Here is a 15861-nt window from a genome sequence, read left to right on the forward strand (position 1 = left end):
TTTCAATATGTTTTAATGCATGTCACGAGGGGATCTTTCATTTTTCCAATAGCTCGGTTTACTATTAAGCACTAATTAGCAAATGTATGCAAATTTGAACATTTGAAATCAGCTCGTTTCTCAGCTTCATAATGAGCTATACGGTCTACCTGTCAATTAGTTCTTCTGTATTACTGTGAATCTCTTGTCAGCATGTTGCAGCAGCACAAAGTCACTGACTGAGTCTATTATATGGATAGCAGGTAATGACTGCAATACTGTATATTCCTTCACGATGCTGTTTTTACTTCCTCAGCAAATCACCTCCTCCACATCTACCAAAGCCTCCCAAATAACCTCCCCTAGTCCTCTGGGAAACAGATATTATACAAAAAGCCAATCTATTGCAAAAGCCCTGACAGAAATCTTATACATTATTTTTGGGGAGAGCGGCGGAAGAGTGAGAGTGGGGGAAAAGGTAATCCATTTTAATAGAGCTGTCTCTCTGTTATTGGCAACTTTCCCTCCGTGCACCTCTTTTCAGTTTCATATAAGACACTACATGCGGTGAGAGTGTGTGTGTCAGCACAATACTGTAAATAATAAAAGAGCCACAGTAGCGATAGGAAACTGCAAGTCTTGAAATAGCTTTGAGGGGAGAGAATATTTATTCACTTTAATGATCATGCCCTTTATTGACTTTTTGGAAAATCCAATATTCAGCCTGCAAGCCAGTGAGAATCTTTCTCATCGCACTGTAATTTCACGATCGTCTCTGGGACAATAAGCATTTATAACCTTCAAACAGACATCACAAACAGGCACACACAGACAACTCCACAGAGCTAGATGCAGAAAATAACGCGCTGTATGTACATATGTGCACACATAACTCACATTGGCTTTATGCTCAATCATGGATTACTCATAAATGTCTGTTCTCAGTAATCTGTAACTGATTACTTTCCGTTGTCATATTTTCAGGATGGCATCATGTTTATGTAGATGAGCACAAACGCATGGAGTACATATGGCTTTGTGCATCTGAACATAAGGAAACTCTTGTCACCTTGGTCACTGGTCACACCTGGGCTTTTTTCTTTTGTTCCAATGTCATATGCTGTTGGCCATCATCACACTGCAGTAGCCAAGGATGAGACAAAACATGATTTTGTCTGGCAGCCAGTTTCTGGCACTGCATTGATACATGGTAATCCAGCTGTCAGCGGGGAGCTGGGGGGGAGAGAGCTGCGATAGGGAAGGAAGAAGTAACAGAAAGAGAAGAAAAACAAAAAGAGTAGGATAAAGAAAGTAATGGTTTTCGATAGAAAACTCAGAATAACAGGCAACACATATACAAACACAATATAGACAGCTTGATGTTTTACAAATATTACAGCAGCCACGTTGAGTGACATCAAGGACTCCAATGAACCGGCTGTGCAAAAATAAAGTCTAAACATATAACATCTTGCTAGTCCTGATGCAAAACACTACAATTTGTAGCTTGGAAAGATTGTGCAAGCAAACCGACTGTTAGTAATCAGTGTTATTGTTAAAATGCAAATTCTAACGACAGTGCTATCTTCCACTACATTCACAGACCCTTTCCTGTCCAGATACTTTTATCGCAAACAAGCAGACATCATCTAAACACTAGATTGAACAAAAATTCAGTTGGAAATGATCAGTTCCCAACTAAGAATGTCCACAACTATATATGACACACTGACTGTGTTACATTATTAGTATCCTGCTTATGATCAGGGTTTTGGAATATCCTGGTTATGTTTTGTGCATGTAAACACCATATCCTGGTTTCTGATATCTGGATAATCCTTTATTCTGGTTTTGGGGAACCTAGATATGCTAACTGGAGTACTCCAATAGAAACCAGGATACTGGGGCATGTGAATACCTTATCCAGGTTTCTGAACATCGTCTGTTGGTAGAGAAATGAACGGCTGAGATGACACAATTGGACAGATGATCAGAAACCTGGATACTGTTAGAATCATGTTAAATATAAATGTCATATCCCAAATATGATCAAAACCAGGATGAAACTCCAAACCAAGATACTCGTGTGCATGTAAACACAGCAACTCTGATGAGACAGCAAAGTCGGCTGTTCACAGCTATAATTTGGTTGACCTTTTGGAACACGTAACGATATTTTGCTTCCTAGCCCTCACGCTGTTCAGCCATGATAGAGCCCGCTGTGGAGCTGGTAAATAATCTCTGTCTTGCTCATACACACTTCATCAGAACATGACCCTTGAACCTAAGACGTGATTATCAGCTGGGCATGCAAAACCGATTCATCATTGCCCCTGACCATCAGGAGCACTGAAGTATTGCCAGTAATGCATTTGTGTGTAGATGAATTTATGGTATCTCATTAATGTCAGTTGGAATATGTTCAGCTTCCACGTTCACCAACTCCGCTTATACAGTACCAATCACATAAATGCATTAAATTATCCTGCTATGAGAGCGAGAGAGAGGCTATTGAGAGTGAAGCTGTCTGCATTGACTAAGCGTCTCCAGTTTCAGTATTGATGATGTATTGATTTGCAGTTAGATGTTGGGGCTGATTTGATGGCAAATGTCCAGTGAAAGCTTTTCAATAAAGATTCTGTTGGGGTTTTTTTGTATGATTTGATCCTACACCTCACATTTTGACTGCAAAAAGCATCCATATGATTATACTATCTAAATAAAGTGTACCCTGATATTTGTGTGCTCTGTAGACAGTCATTACATAATTGAAAATTGAGGCAGTGAACATTTCTCTCTGTGCATTTAGGCTTTTAATTCAAACCTGTCACAGTCACAGTGCACAAATGGGCAAAGCACATGCTTAATTGTATTGAATGTGGTTTACAGGCCTCTATAATACACCTTATGTGGATTAATGGCCCCTAGAGGAGCTGCATCTTCAGGTCTAAGACATTACTTCACAGGCATTTCTGCCCTGTTGCAACCAATTTCTGTATTGTTATTTAGTAAATGAAGGCCTATATCTCATTGTTGAAACATGTACACTTTTTTCTGAGTTAATGGTTAATCTATTCTAACATGCTTTTAAACAAATTATGTAGACTATACACGTCTTGGCCTTTCTGCATGTGTGCCGCATCTTGAAATATGATCTGTTAATGGCCGAGTTTTATGCAATTATTGAGAAATCTTTGGTTTAATTCCCATAAATTTGCGGTAATGTGAGTACTCGACTGGAGTTGTACTTAACAGCTCAGATGCGAGGCTGCAGGCTCGATGATGATTGCTAGTTGTGCTGGGGGATGGAGGAAGGTGGCAGGGACCCAGGGAAAGTGACTTCCCCGGGGCGTGTAGGTGGGATAATCCAGACAGGCCTGGACATATTTAATTCCCTTGGAAGGGGTGGTCTGCAGAGGAATTAAGCCACCTTATTGCCCAGTGTCAGTGGAAATGATTCATATATAACTACTGTTAAGCCAGAGTTGTCACAACCTGGCTCAAGGCTGGATAAAGGAAAGGAGATCACACATGAGTTATCACTAAAAAAGTATTATTTTACATAACTAAAAGAGAGAGACAAACCAAATAAGAGTATATTGTAATCATATTTGTATTATATCATGTTATATTACCATGAAAAACAACTGTTTTTGGTTAATTATCTAGACATAATGTCAAACTGTGTTAAAACAAAAAGGACCAAAGCCATTGCTCCTGTACATCTGCATGTTAACTGTATTTATGACGTGCTAGAATCAATCACACAGTTTGTTATTCATGTTATTCATTTATAAATGTGCAAGTGAAGCTCAGAAGTTAAATCCTGTCAATGTATTGCAGATTGTAAGATGTTTTCTCCATGCTGCTGCTGCCATGTTTACTCTAAGGATAAAACTCAGTCTGCATGACATGGCTGTACAGATTTGAAAGTTTTGTGTTTACTCCTGGGCTTCTCGCTGAAGTAGTGGAGCACAGTTGGCATACACAAACATACTTAGCTGTACTTAACTCCCCATGGATACATTTTGAGCAGCACCAAAACAAGTGGTGGTGGTGAAAATCCCGAAGCAGTACCAAGCAAACAACAGAAACAACATACTGTGCGTGTTGAACAGGCTACTACTATGTCTGTATGCTCTGCTTTAATTAATTAACAGGTCAGCTCATAGCAGCAATGACAACTGCAGCTAATATTTAAAGCACTGCTGCATTGTAGAGCATCATCCAGTGGACAACATATCTCCATGTCCAGAATTAGTGTGGCAGCATATAGTAATAACAACAGTGCTGTGCAGCCCTGTGGAGGGCACTGTGGAGACGTGGACAGAAACAGACAAGTCTGATACAGTTCAGCAGCCCAGTTGATCAGACTGAAGATCTGTTCTAATAGGGACCATGGGATAGACTTATTATGCATCTTGATAACTTCCTCGAGCTCAAGGGATTGCAAAATGAACATTGTACATTGTGATAAACTGTACTCAACACCCTGTATGTGTGTGAATGAAAGACAGACGGTGACTGGATGGACAACTAATCGATACATAGAGTACAGGCCAGATGAAGTGTGCACATACCTAGTTTTGAAGGCGTCACAAATCATGTAATATCCAGTTTTGATACTTTTTAGTTAAGCAACAGTCATGTAAAGTGCTGTCATGGAGTCCAATGACGAGACCGGCATGAATAATGATAAGCTTCTGCAGTGAGATCAGTTCAATAATGTAACCTTGAATGGTCTAAAAGGGTAGATTTGTTTCCAAATTCAATTTAATTTGACATAAAAATGCCGTCTTAAGTCTCTGCTACAAATTATATTAGGCATTTTACATATATTTTTTTCTTATGATGTCTGGGATGTTGACAGATCGGATTTTCATTATGAAGGAAGGAAAGCAGTGTGTATTAATAACAGGTAGTGTGTGTGTGTGTTTGTGTGTCTGTGTGTCTGTGTGTGTGAAAGAGAGACAGATGCTGAATGGATGGACAACCAATCAATAGATGGAGTGTCGAGCAGATGAGGAGAGCAGATACTCATTTCTGAAGTAAATAGCCACTTGCTTATTGTGACCAATTGAGTGTGTCATTGATTAGTAAGCATACTCCGAGGAGACTCTCAGCAATGTTGAGCAGCAGCCACAGAGAGACGATACTGTTTTGTGTCCTTGGTCCACAGACGATGTTTCTCACAGTTAAAATGAATATTTTCTATTGTATGAAACTATTCATATTCAGGAGCTGGAACTAACAGTCGTTTAAGCCTTGGGTAACAGATGTCTTCCTTTAACTTATGCAGGATAGAGAGTCTACTTACCTATAGTATCATATAATATTTTGGCAGGTAGGCATAAGTTAAAGCTGCTACAGTACAATCAATATTTTTATATCAATAAGGGCTCAAATTACTGTGTATGAAAAGTGGTTGCTCATAGTGATGAACCCAGAGATAATTATCTCATGACTCTGCAGTTCCCCTCAGCACTACAGAGAGTTTTAGCTTTTTTTTTTAGCTCATTGTTTTGGTTTTACAGCCCGCGACTTTAGTGTTTTGGTAGAATTTATTGTATTTTAACTTGTATTTGTATCAGTTGTACTTGTTGTATTAGTGTTTATGCAGATGGAAATGAGCTCTTAGCTAAATCTAGTACAATACATCCCTACTCCCTTTGTGAGATGAATGTTTTCTTTGGTACGTGGTCCCTGACAAATAAACTAATCATCATCAGAGTTGTAGCAGGCAGCTAAAAAGCTCTCAAAACCCCACTGTATTCTACCTGCCCTGCACCAAACAGCAGACAGACAAAGTTAGATATTTCCCTGAGGAGTTGGTTTGACTTGTATTCATTCATTCATTCAGAAACATGTCTCCAAATGAATGCTAATGTCTGTTCCATGTCTGCTAGATGAGTAAAAAAGCAAATTTTTGCTAACATGTTCAGTATATCAAATATATATGAAATGCTGGTTTTAATCATGTCTCAGATATCTGCATATAAGGTATTATAAGACCCCATATTTATACAACTAATTGAGATAAATGTAATATTTTATTTAGCTGCCCCTCGTATTTTGTTGAGAGCAGTTAGAATGCAACTAAATGTCAAAAAGTAAAGGTATAAATAAAAACAGCAGTATGACAGTCATTTTGCATACTGAGAGTACATTGAATGCTGTAAGCAATTACTGCCGAGAATTGCTGAGGCCTGAATTTAATAAAACAGAAACCTGTTGTTTATGGCACAGTCACAGTCACAAAGCTGGAAAAAAACCCAGACTAGACTGTAATGTGATATTAGTGCAGATACACTGTAGAAATAAATGTAGACTATGTATAGGATCTTATCGTAAACATTTGACAAATGGTACTAGAAACACTGATTACCAGTCAGTGTAAAACGTAAGATGGAAGAAATGTAAAATGAGTGCCGTCTGTATAGGGATATCAGATATATTATATTACATTATTAAAGCAACCAATTCCATAACATGAAAAAAAGCACACCAGCAAATGGACATACAGTCAATTTGTCTGCCATTCAGAGTATTGTGAATGATACCTCTCTCCCATTAGTCGTTTTAGATTGGACCCACTGTAAGAAATGTGCCGTGATTTTTACAGTAATCAACTGGCAGCAATTGACAAGTAACTTACTGTAAAAAATAAATTATGGTAAGTTTACTGGGGTTATATTTACAGTAGCAACATTGTAACTGTAAAATGAAACACAGTAATTTAATGACACTGTACTTAAAATCACAGTAAGGAAATCATAACTGTAAAATGAAACATTTGAAATGAAACATTATTCATGTAATGCTGTAAACCACACTTTTAAATGAGTACAGAGCCAGCTCTTTAAATCACAATTATTTATTATTGACTGTTGAACAGGAACAAACATATTTACTTATTTTCGTTGTGCGCAGGGATTGTGCATACCGTGTTTACAGAAATCTAATGGCCTTCTTCCATATGGCTGAAACGCCCACGCCGAATAGTGAACTGCTGCAATTATATCTGTGATGCACAGTGCAAATGGTTTCCCCTCGGACAGGACAGCAGAACAAACTAAGTTGTTTACCCTTAATGATATATTAGAGGTGCACTGGTTCGCACAAACTGCAGTGAAAGAGCCTGTTGCCTGCTGCTCTTCTTCTACCACCTCACAATGGCTGATTCCTCTGTTACCCATCCTCCTTTGCAAGATTTAAAACTGATCTGATATGTAACACAAAACATTTTGCTGCGGAGACCAATATTTACTGATTTTCTACAGTAGTAGAATGGTTACTGTGATTTTCTACAGTAGTATAATGGTTTCTGTGATTTTCTACAGTACTATAATGGTTACAGTGATTTTCTACTGTACTATAATGGTTACTGTGTTTTTAGTCCTAATACACAATACTATACTGTAAAAAATTATTCAAAGTAATTAACTGTGCAGAAACACAGCAAACCAGCCATTTTTTACAGTGCACAGCACTGCAGCAACTTTATCAGCACAGATGCTTTTGAAGAACTCCATTTCATAGATTTCATTCTGAAAGAAGGGTTCAAATTGGTGTTTAACTTGACCCTGAGGGCATTAAAATAGGTCAGTGTATCTCCCCTGTCATTTCTAAAGGCAGTCTTCTTTTTTTGAAAGTCTTGGTGGAACCTGAGGACATGAAAGCAACTCATTAAAGATACAGATTTTTCACCGGATTTATGGTATATCAGGAGTCTCTTTCAGGTTGGGCATCTAATTAGACTGCTTTCTCGGGTGGTACTGTACTGCAGGAATGACTGCGGTGAGGACATAGCGAGGGTGTTAAAGAACACTTTAGATGAAACACATGGATGGATGTTTCTGAGTTGGATCTGGAAATGAAGACTTTTGAACAAGGTGACCAGGACAGTTTGTCCTTTTTGCTTGACAGATTCTGCCCTGGATGGCCTCAGTATTCAGGCTTAATATAAGAACAAAACTGAACAGTTTTCTTTTGAGCATTTGATCTACTGAATCCTCAAAGGAAATCTGTCATTTCTCCACCAGATATGAATCATGCATGATAACTAGATTATACTGTCAGTGCTGCAGCTTACACCAACGTAGTGTTCACAGTGACATAAGAAACACAACTAGACAGAGATGTGGGAACAGATAACGTTCACACAGGTACAGAATAGCACACACGCACGTACAGACAGATCTGTGCATGTAAGCACGCACGCAAGGTATTTTTAGGGCAATGTCTTTGTTTTTAGAAGCCAACACGTACAGTAAAAGCTGGCAAAATTGCCTGGGGATCTGGAATCAGAGCAGCGCCTACAATTGATTTTGATGTTTGTCCACTCTCTCTGCATCTAAATGAGGACATGAAACGCACGTAAACACTGACAATGCAACAGAGAAAGTCTCAATGCAGGTCGCTCTGGCTACTCAGCCTTAATTTATTAGATAATGTATCACACTTAAACCTTAACATTGTGGCTGTGAGCTTTGTGTAAGTGCACATGCATGTGTGTGTGTGGTGTGAATATAATGCAAATCAGTGGTTCAGCTCTATAGACATGATTGGGGTTACACATTACAGATGCCCCAGCCCACCTTGTTTTGTGCCTCTCTTGCTTACTGGCTCTGTTCAGTTGACTGCTGGCTCATGCCTCCTACACGCCGGACACTCTGAAATACAAATTCACCTTACGTGACATGTTTTTTAATCAGTGTTCCTCACAGCAAAGTAGTTTAAAAAAAAAAAGACAAATTTGTGTCTAAAGGGAGTTATAACTCAATGTTGTTCTTTAAACAAGGTTACATACCCAACCCACACACAGCGCTATGACATTTTGATTGACGTCTCTTGGTATCCAAAGTAATTATGTATCCAGTGCTTTGCTAGTTGATCTGATCTTTTTCACTTCCCCCCATTGCCAGAAGAAGTATAAAATATATGGATACCAGTGTATAAAGCCATTTAAGGAAGATATGAAACATTTTTCTTTAAAAAATACATAATATGTACTCAGTAGAAGTTGTACATCTCAAAAAAGTCTCAAAATGAATCACACTATTACATCAGGGGAAAAATGACAGTGCCAGATAGAAAGAAACCATCAGGGTTCTAACAAACATCAAAATCTTGACAGGAAACTCTTCTGTTGAACATCCCATCATCTGCAAAACAATAAAAAGTACAGATTTAGCACAGTCCCATTGAGTATTTGCAGTTTTACATCAAGCCAGCCATATTCAATGTCAGACATTGTGATCACCGAGTTCCACCATTAAGTCCTTCCTATGGGACATCAGATATAGAGCATTGCTTGCACTGTTGAGGAGTCCCAATTCATGCATATTTATACACATGCCATGTTCTGATTATGGGTGTTGAATTTGCATGCGCCTTGTCACTTTTTCTCTACCTGTTTGCCAGCTGCAAATCTTCATGTTTGATCATGTTATTTTCATCTGTGAGAGAGGTGAATACGGTGTACTTCTCTCAGAGCACGTCTAATTGCAGACACTCATTTGGCTGCATGGCCCCCCGTAGACCTGACACATTTTTGCAAACGTTGTACATGCTACACTTCATCACATACATCATGTTTCCATTCGGATGATACCGAACAGGACACTTTAGCCGAGTGCTGTCGGCACCTAACTGTGTTTTCATTTCACATTCTCAGCGGGAGATTTCTCAGCAAACCCGCACCGCACTGTGCTATTTGTGCTCTGCTTGTGAGCAGAGCCGCGGTGTGATGGTGCCTGCCCTCGACTGAGCTGTATTGACAGCACGGTCAACTGACTGGCTCAAGCGTGTGTGGCCATGCAGGGAACAGGAAGAGAGACGGTGACATTTAAAAGACTCACTTTGTTGAGCGTTCAGCAGTGTTGTTGGAGGGGGGGGGGGGGGGGGGGGGGGGGGGGCTGCTGCTGTTGTTTAGAGCCGAGTTATACTCTTGTGTCTCTGTTCCACTCATCTAACAGATAGCAGCCTTGCTGTTTTCTGATCAGCTCCCCTTGGTTGGGCTTTTTCACAGCTGTAATGAGGTCCATTACTCCCTTGCAATGTTAATCTCAACCTTTCCTGCTGCTCTTTAACAGAAAAAGCTTTCAAGCTGTGCAATACAGTTAGGCACAGCTCAGGTATCCAGCCTAGGGCAAATCTGTCCTTTGTCTCATTCTTTATTACTTTTTTCCTTGTTTTCCTTGTAAATACATAAATATTTATACATTATTGTATTTCTTGTGATTTGTAGTAGCTGTATGACTCAGTATGTTCCACTGCCATGGAGACAACTGCTGCTAGATCCCTGATAATATCTTCTATAGCTTTTGTAGATTTTTAATTATAGTTTCTCCTTAATATGTTGTGTCAAGATTGTTGGTTTAGTATGCTTTATAACCTTCATTTGGTATATTGTTAATATTCATTTTTCTTTGATGTTCTTGACTACTTGCTGCTGGAATGGACCAGGGATTACTGTTGTTTCCTTACATCAAATTGAATCTGAAATAATCAAAGCGTGAATAGTCAAAGATACCAAACATGAGTAGCTTTTTCTGAACATGAAAAGAGCATTATGAGGGTTTGAAAATTCAGAGGAATGCGGTGAGTTCATAGTTAAGATTAAAGTTTTAGAGAAATAGCTCAATTGTACATACTGCAGTGCTCACTTCCCTGCAGATAAAGGTAATATATTTCCTCTGCCAGTGATAATGCTCAGACACAGAGGAGACGTGTTAGTATCTGAAGCTGAACTGACTGACCTGACTTTGTCTGTCAGTCCAAAAGTACTACGGCTAAATTGATTTCTGTGGATGCTACAGTATGCAGCTGTTTTGGTGAGCCAGGCTTCCATGCACCCACCTATCAATGATTACTGTTTAATACCATATCTACTAATTAGGCAAATTGTTCAGATCATACTGCTAGAATAAACTCTGTTGCTGGAAAAACAATAGAATGACCAGAAACAGCTATTAGCTAGTATTTATCTTTTGTATCATTTCACAGAAATTCCTTTCCTAGTTTCCTAGTTGCAGTTTTTTGTGTTGCAGTAACCTGTAGCAAAAGGTTACACTGGCAGCTTGTTTTAGTGTATCAACAATAAATAAAATAAAATAAAATAAAATATAATAGCACAGGGCCTGTAAAAGGATTAGCTATTTGTCCTGAGCAATTGATGTGATTCATTTTAGCCACTAAAAGTCAATCCATTCACCAACCAAAGCGAGCCAAGACTCTTTTTTAATGCAAGCTAGCTATCATTGTTGTGATAGCTTGATGAACATTTTTTTGTCACTAAACTTCTTATTTTTCGTTCTATATGTAGGCCTACAATTTATTTCTATCAGTCATGCTATCTATCACAGCTCTTCTTGAGTTTTTAAAATGAGTGAAAGTGAAGGTGAAGTGAAGTCAGGTGAAATTGAAATCCTTTGATCATTTGTGGTCATTTTTCATGGAACAAGACTATGGAAAAGAAACTGTAAAGTGAACTGTGCAGTCAGCCTAACACAGAAGACATGAATGAATGAAGCATCACTGCCTCCTGTCTCTACACATACACAACTAGAAGAGTGCACTCAACAGAGTGCAGATCTCTGCCAGGTGTGTACAGTCAAGATGGTGGCAAAGATAACAAAAACAGGGATTTATTCATCTCGTATTGTGCCTAACTTTAGTGGATCATAACATATCAGGAATGGAGTTAATCTGCAGATACTCTGGTTCAAGATGAGACCAAACTTTTCTATGGATGTCAGTTTTTGAGCCACAACAAAGGCCAAAATGTGGCCTGCAAGAGATTAGATAAGCCTTGTTGTGAGCCTAGCCACTTGCCAGAAATGCCTTTTGCTATGTTGTGACACATATCGTAAAATTGCAAGGACTGCTGAAAAGACGAAAGCCTAAGCTTTACTATAGGCTCATAAGGAATCTTATCAATATTTATTTGAATTCACAGCACAACCTGCTCTCAAGGTACTGAAATTTGGCACCAATTGATCTTACATGGCATCAATGCATGATTGGTTGTCTCTGGAGGAAAAAAGATTCCAAACTGAGTCAGCGGTCAATGGCATTATAAAATAGGTTTTTCATAAAGTGTGAATCACCACAACCACGGGAGGTCCTTGAGCAAACAGTCATATATATTAGTCATATATATATTAAAAAATATTAGGCTGATAAGTCCAGTAGTATGCAAGATTAGCTGATACACACACAGACACAGACACACACACACACACACAGGGCCAAACACATGATCCCCTCCAGATAATGAGAATGGAGACAACAATTTCCTGAATATTGCATTTATTGGTTGTCACTTCTCCTGTTGACTGTGTTAATGATTGTAGTTTTTCCATCAGTTTTGTGTGTGTATAATGAGTGATTAGCTTTAATGAGGAAGGAGAATACTGTAGGCCCTGTGGGCTATTTTTTTGTTTGCTAAGCATTTAGTTAAGATAAGTCCTGTACTTTACAGGCATAGATGTGTTTTTATGTGAACATAAACTTTTGAAAATCTGTGAATGAAAACTGTGTGTGGTTTTAGTATTCAAAACTGATGTCTGAGTATGTATGTGTGACTGAATGTAAACCTGCAGACTAAATATCATCTGGTGGTTTATTAATTGACTGTTACATGGAACAATGCAACAGCACTACTGTACAAGTCTGAATTTCTTAACTTTGCTAATAAAATGACACAAGGCCCTACTTTACACCTTATTTTTTAATTTTAACAGCTTGCTCCTGTGGTTTAAATGGACTAGATTAGACTTTAGTGTCAAACAGCTACTGTCTGAACACAAAATGTAAAATTATAACAACATTGTCAGTAAAGGGAATCTTGTATCTTTTTAATCACTTTGATGTGTTACATGTACACATCATCAGCACGCAGTTGTGTCCAGTAATTACAGACAACACAGGAACGATGCTCGGTATAGAGGCACACATTACTGTTGATCACACAGCGTAACGGTTCATGTTTCCTTGACTAAATGTCTGGAGCTAACGAGTCATGAAGATTTGCAGTGTGCAGTCACCCCGTGTGATGCTGTTTCTGTTGTGGGTATCTGATCATTTCAAAAAATGTTATCAATTTGCAACACACTCCTTTAATGTCACACGTTAACTGACTTTTCTAATGTTCCTTTGAATGAATGAGGCTGACCTTTGCAACATCATACATTCATTTATGAATAGAAAATAATTCAGGGCAGCATGAAAATTTGAAGCTGGGAACAGACTTTAAAAAAAGAGCAGAGACACCACATGTAACAACTGTTTTTACAATATACATTTCTTTTTTTTGTACCGGCTGATAGAAAAAAACAGATACTGACTGAATGAGTAAATACAGACACAAAACAGTAGGTGTTAGGTAGACTATGATTACAGTTGCATCACTTTGCAAGCACCAAAGTCCTGCAAGAATACAAACTCCTGCACTATCTTTTACCAAAACAAAAACAACATTCATGAAAAAGAGTTTGCCTTGTAGGTTTATACTGCAATCCCTGTGCAAAAAAGGAATGAAACAGAATAAAAATGCTGAATTTGGAAGAGATGGCAGATGAAGTTATGACTCAATACAAACTGAAAGAGAGAGTTGGAGGAGAGAGAGTGAACTTAATGTGCGTTTTGGTTCTTCTCTAAACCTGATGAAGTGGATTATAAAATATTGCTACTCTCTTACAGCACATTGCATTAGTTTGACATTTTTTGCTGTTTTTCGCCAGTTTTTCTGCTCGCAGACGTATTGTCAGCGGCCAAGATTCCAGCTGCAAATGTCAAACAAGTTTAAAATAATCTAAATGCGAACAACAGACAGTGACCGGATCAGATGTGTCTCTTCTCCTGTAAAAATAAAGACCACTGCTTACATCAACAGTTAAGACAGGTGTTATAGTTCGCTCTGTGCTGGCTGTGCACAGTCGGTTTCCTCTAAACGGTCAAAGGTGCCTGCCATGAACACCCAAAGCAATGTCAGAACATACTATCTATGGCTGTTTAATTTCTTCTGAAGCGGCTTCCTTGAATTGTCTCCTTCCAGTGTAACACAAGCTAATCCTTACACGCCTGTCAAGTCCCTGCATTGTAATGCTGTGTCTTTTGCTTGGAAAGCTGCCGCATTAATTCAGTCTCACCTTATTCAGTGAATGGGAAGGCATTAAAAGTCTCCAAGGTCCCTCATTCTTTTGTGCCACTCTCCAATAGCAGTACCTACAGTATGAATAGAAATGTTATTTCAGTAATTTTGCCAAGAGTCACATTTAAAAAGAGGCTCCATAAAACTCTTAAAGAAATCCTGCAGAACAGGATGATTACATATTCTCAAGTGTGCACTGCCGTTCTTATCAACTGATTAGATAGTTAAGGCAACAGCAGACTCATTTCATGAGGCACAAAAGGGTCATTTATATTTTGTTATTACATCCAATGGTCATAAATGTCAGTTGGGCTTGGCTTCACTATTACTGATTGGTTCTTTTTTAGGGGTTATAGTCAAAATAACTTCAATTTGTAAGTTTCCAAATGGACATAAACCTTTTAGTCTGGCTTTAATTTGAGATGTAGACATTTTCGAGATTAGCTGACAACTCATATTGCTTCATCGTGTTACTGTACAAAATGTTTATGGAAATTGTCATGAATGCTGAGCTGTAGCCTGTCCCTAATTTTAGCTGAAGGCATCGGGGGGAGGATGCAACATATTAATAGACTCCAATTGCCCAAATCTTTCTCTGTAGCCGTCTCAATCTTTCATAAATATTGTTTGTTTACAGTCGGTCTCTCCTTATTGAATTGATGTTCATACAGCGAGGACGGAAATGGCTAAAGCAGATCAACAACTGCTTTTTTTGTTAACAGAGCAACAGTCTGATTACAGAGTGATGATCACGCCAGGCACAGTCCCAATCTGATTAGGTGTACTCAAGGCTGAGTACTAAAGAGGAGGCAGGCTGTAATTTTTGGTCAGGCTAATGGGCTATTTCTCACCTCTGCAGAGCATAACTCTGCCATCTGCTGCAGGGAGTCTCTCTCAGCGCCTCGTCCCTCTCTCTGGAACAGGGAATGGACAAATGGCAACCTGAGAGCCGCACTCAACAGCTGAGTACAGGACTCACCGCACATGGACTCTTTATTATTCTCCCTCGCCTCATGCCGTCCCCCCCCATCCTTCCCCTCCTCCCACTCCTCCTCCTCCTCCCTTTCTCTGTTGTTCTAATTTTTCTTATTTTGGCCTAAAAAAATTGACATACATGCACAAGCATCCTCCAAACCTAAAAGCTTCAGTTTGCAGGAAGTGGACACTTCAATCAAAGGTCATGATACAACATATATAGACTGCAACCATTTCTGAAAAAAGCATCACTCGTATAGATGTATATAAATATGTATTTCTTTATAAATATAAACCACTTGCAGTGAAATTTCATTTGACAGTAAGTTATTGAGTGTTACTCACAGTCACGTTCAAGCACTCAGTGACAAAACTGGGCAAACATAACTTCACAGCATGCCCCTCACTTTCTCTTTCCAGCAGTTTCCACCACCTTGTTATAGATGTCTGAACACTGGCCCTGTGCTAAAATAAACCGAGGCAGATCAGGCGTCTGCTTTGTGCTTCGGCCTGCTCTGTTAAGTCTTCTGCAGTCAGCACAGATAAGCAAACCTGGCAGAGATGCTATCAGACCTTTGGGTTAAAGAAACTGACAACTCCATCACCCCTACTCAGATCAGAAGGGAACTGGAGAGCAATGCATATAGAACAGTTTGAGATGAATCCTTAAGATCCTGTGTATGGCCATTATGCTTCTCTGTGGGATGCTTTGCATGGAATATAACTGCATGGGAGTGCGAAGACTGAAAGCA

The 15861-nt window shown here is 39.0% G+C and overlaps 1 long non-coding RNA gene across 1 annotated transcript; it reads right to left on the reverse strand.

Moving 5' to 3' along the window:
- Positions 1-8274: 8274 nt before the first annotated feature.
- LOC122965497 lies at positions 8275-15050 on the reverse strand. Its single transcript, XR_006398237.1, has 3 exons — positions 14986-15050; positions 14133-14208; positions 8275-9143 (listed from the first exon to the last, which is right to left on the reverse strand). It is a non-coding gene; the product is annotated as an uncharacterized LOC122965497 (long non-coding RNA).
- Positions 15051-15861: the final 811 nt, after the last annotated feature.

This window comes from Thunnus albacares, chromosome 16 (genome assembly GCF_914725855.1).
Source record: "Thunnus albacares chromosome 16, fThuAlb1.1, whole genome shotgun sequence".
NCBI classification, from domain to species: domain Eukaryota; kingdom Metazoa; phylum Chordata; class Actinopteri; order Scombriformes; family Scombridae; genus Thunnus; species Thunnus albacares.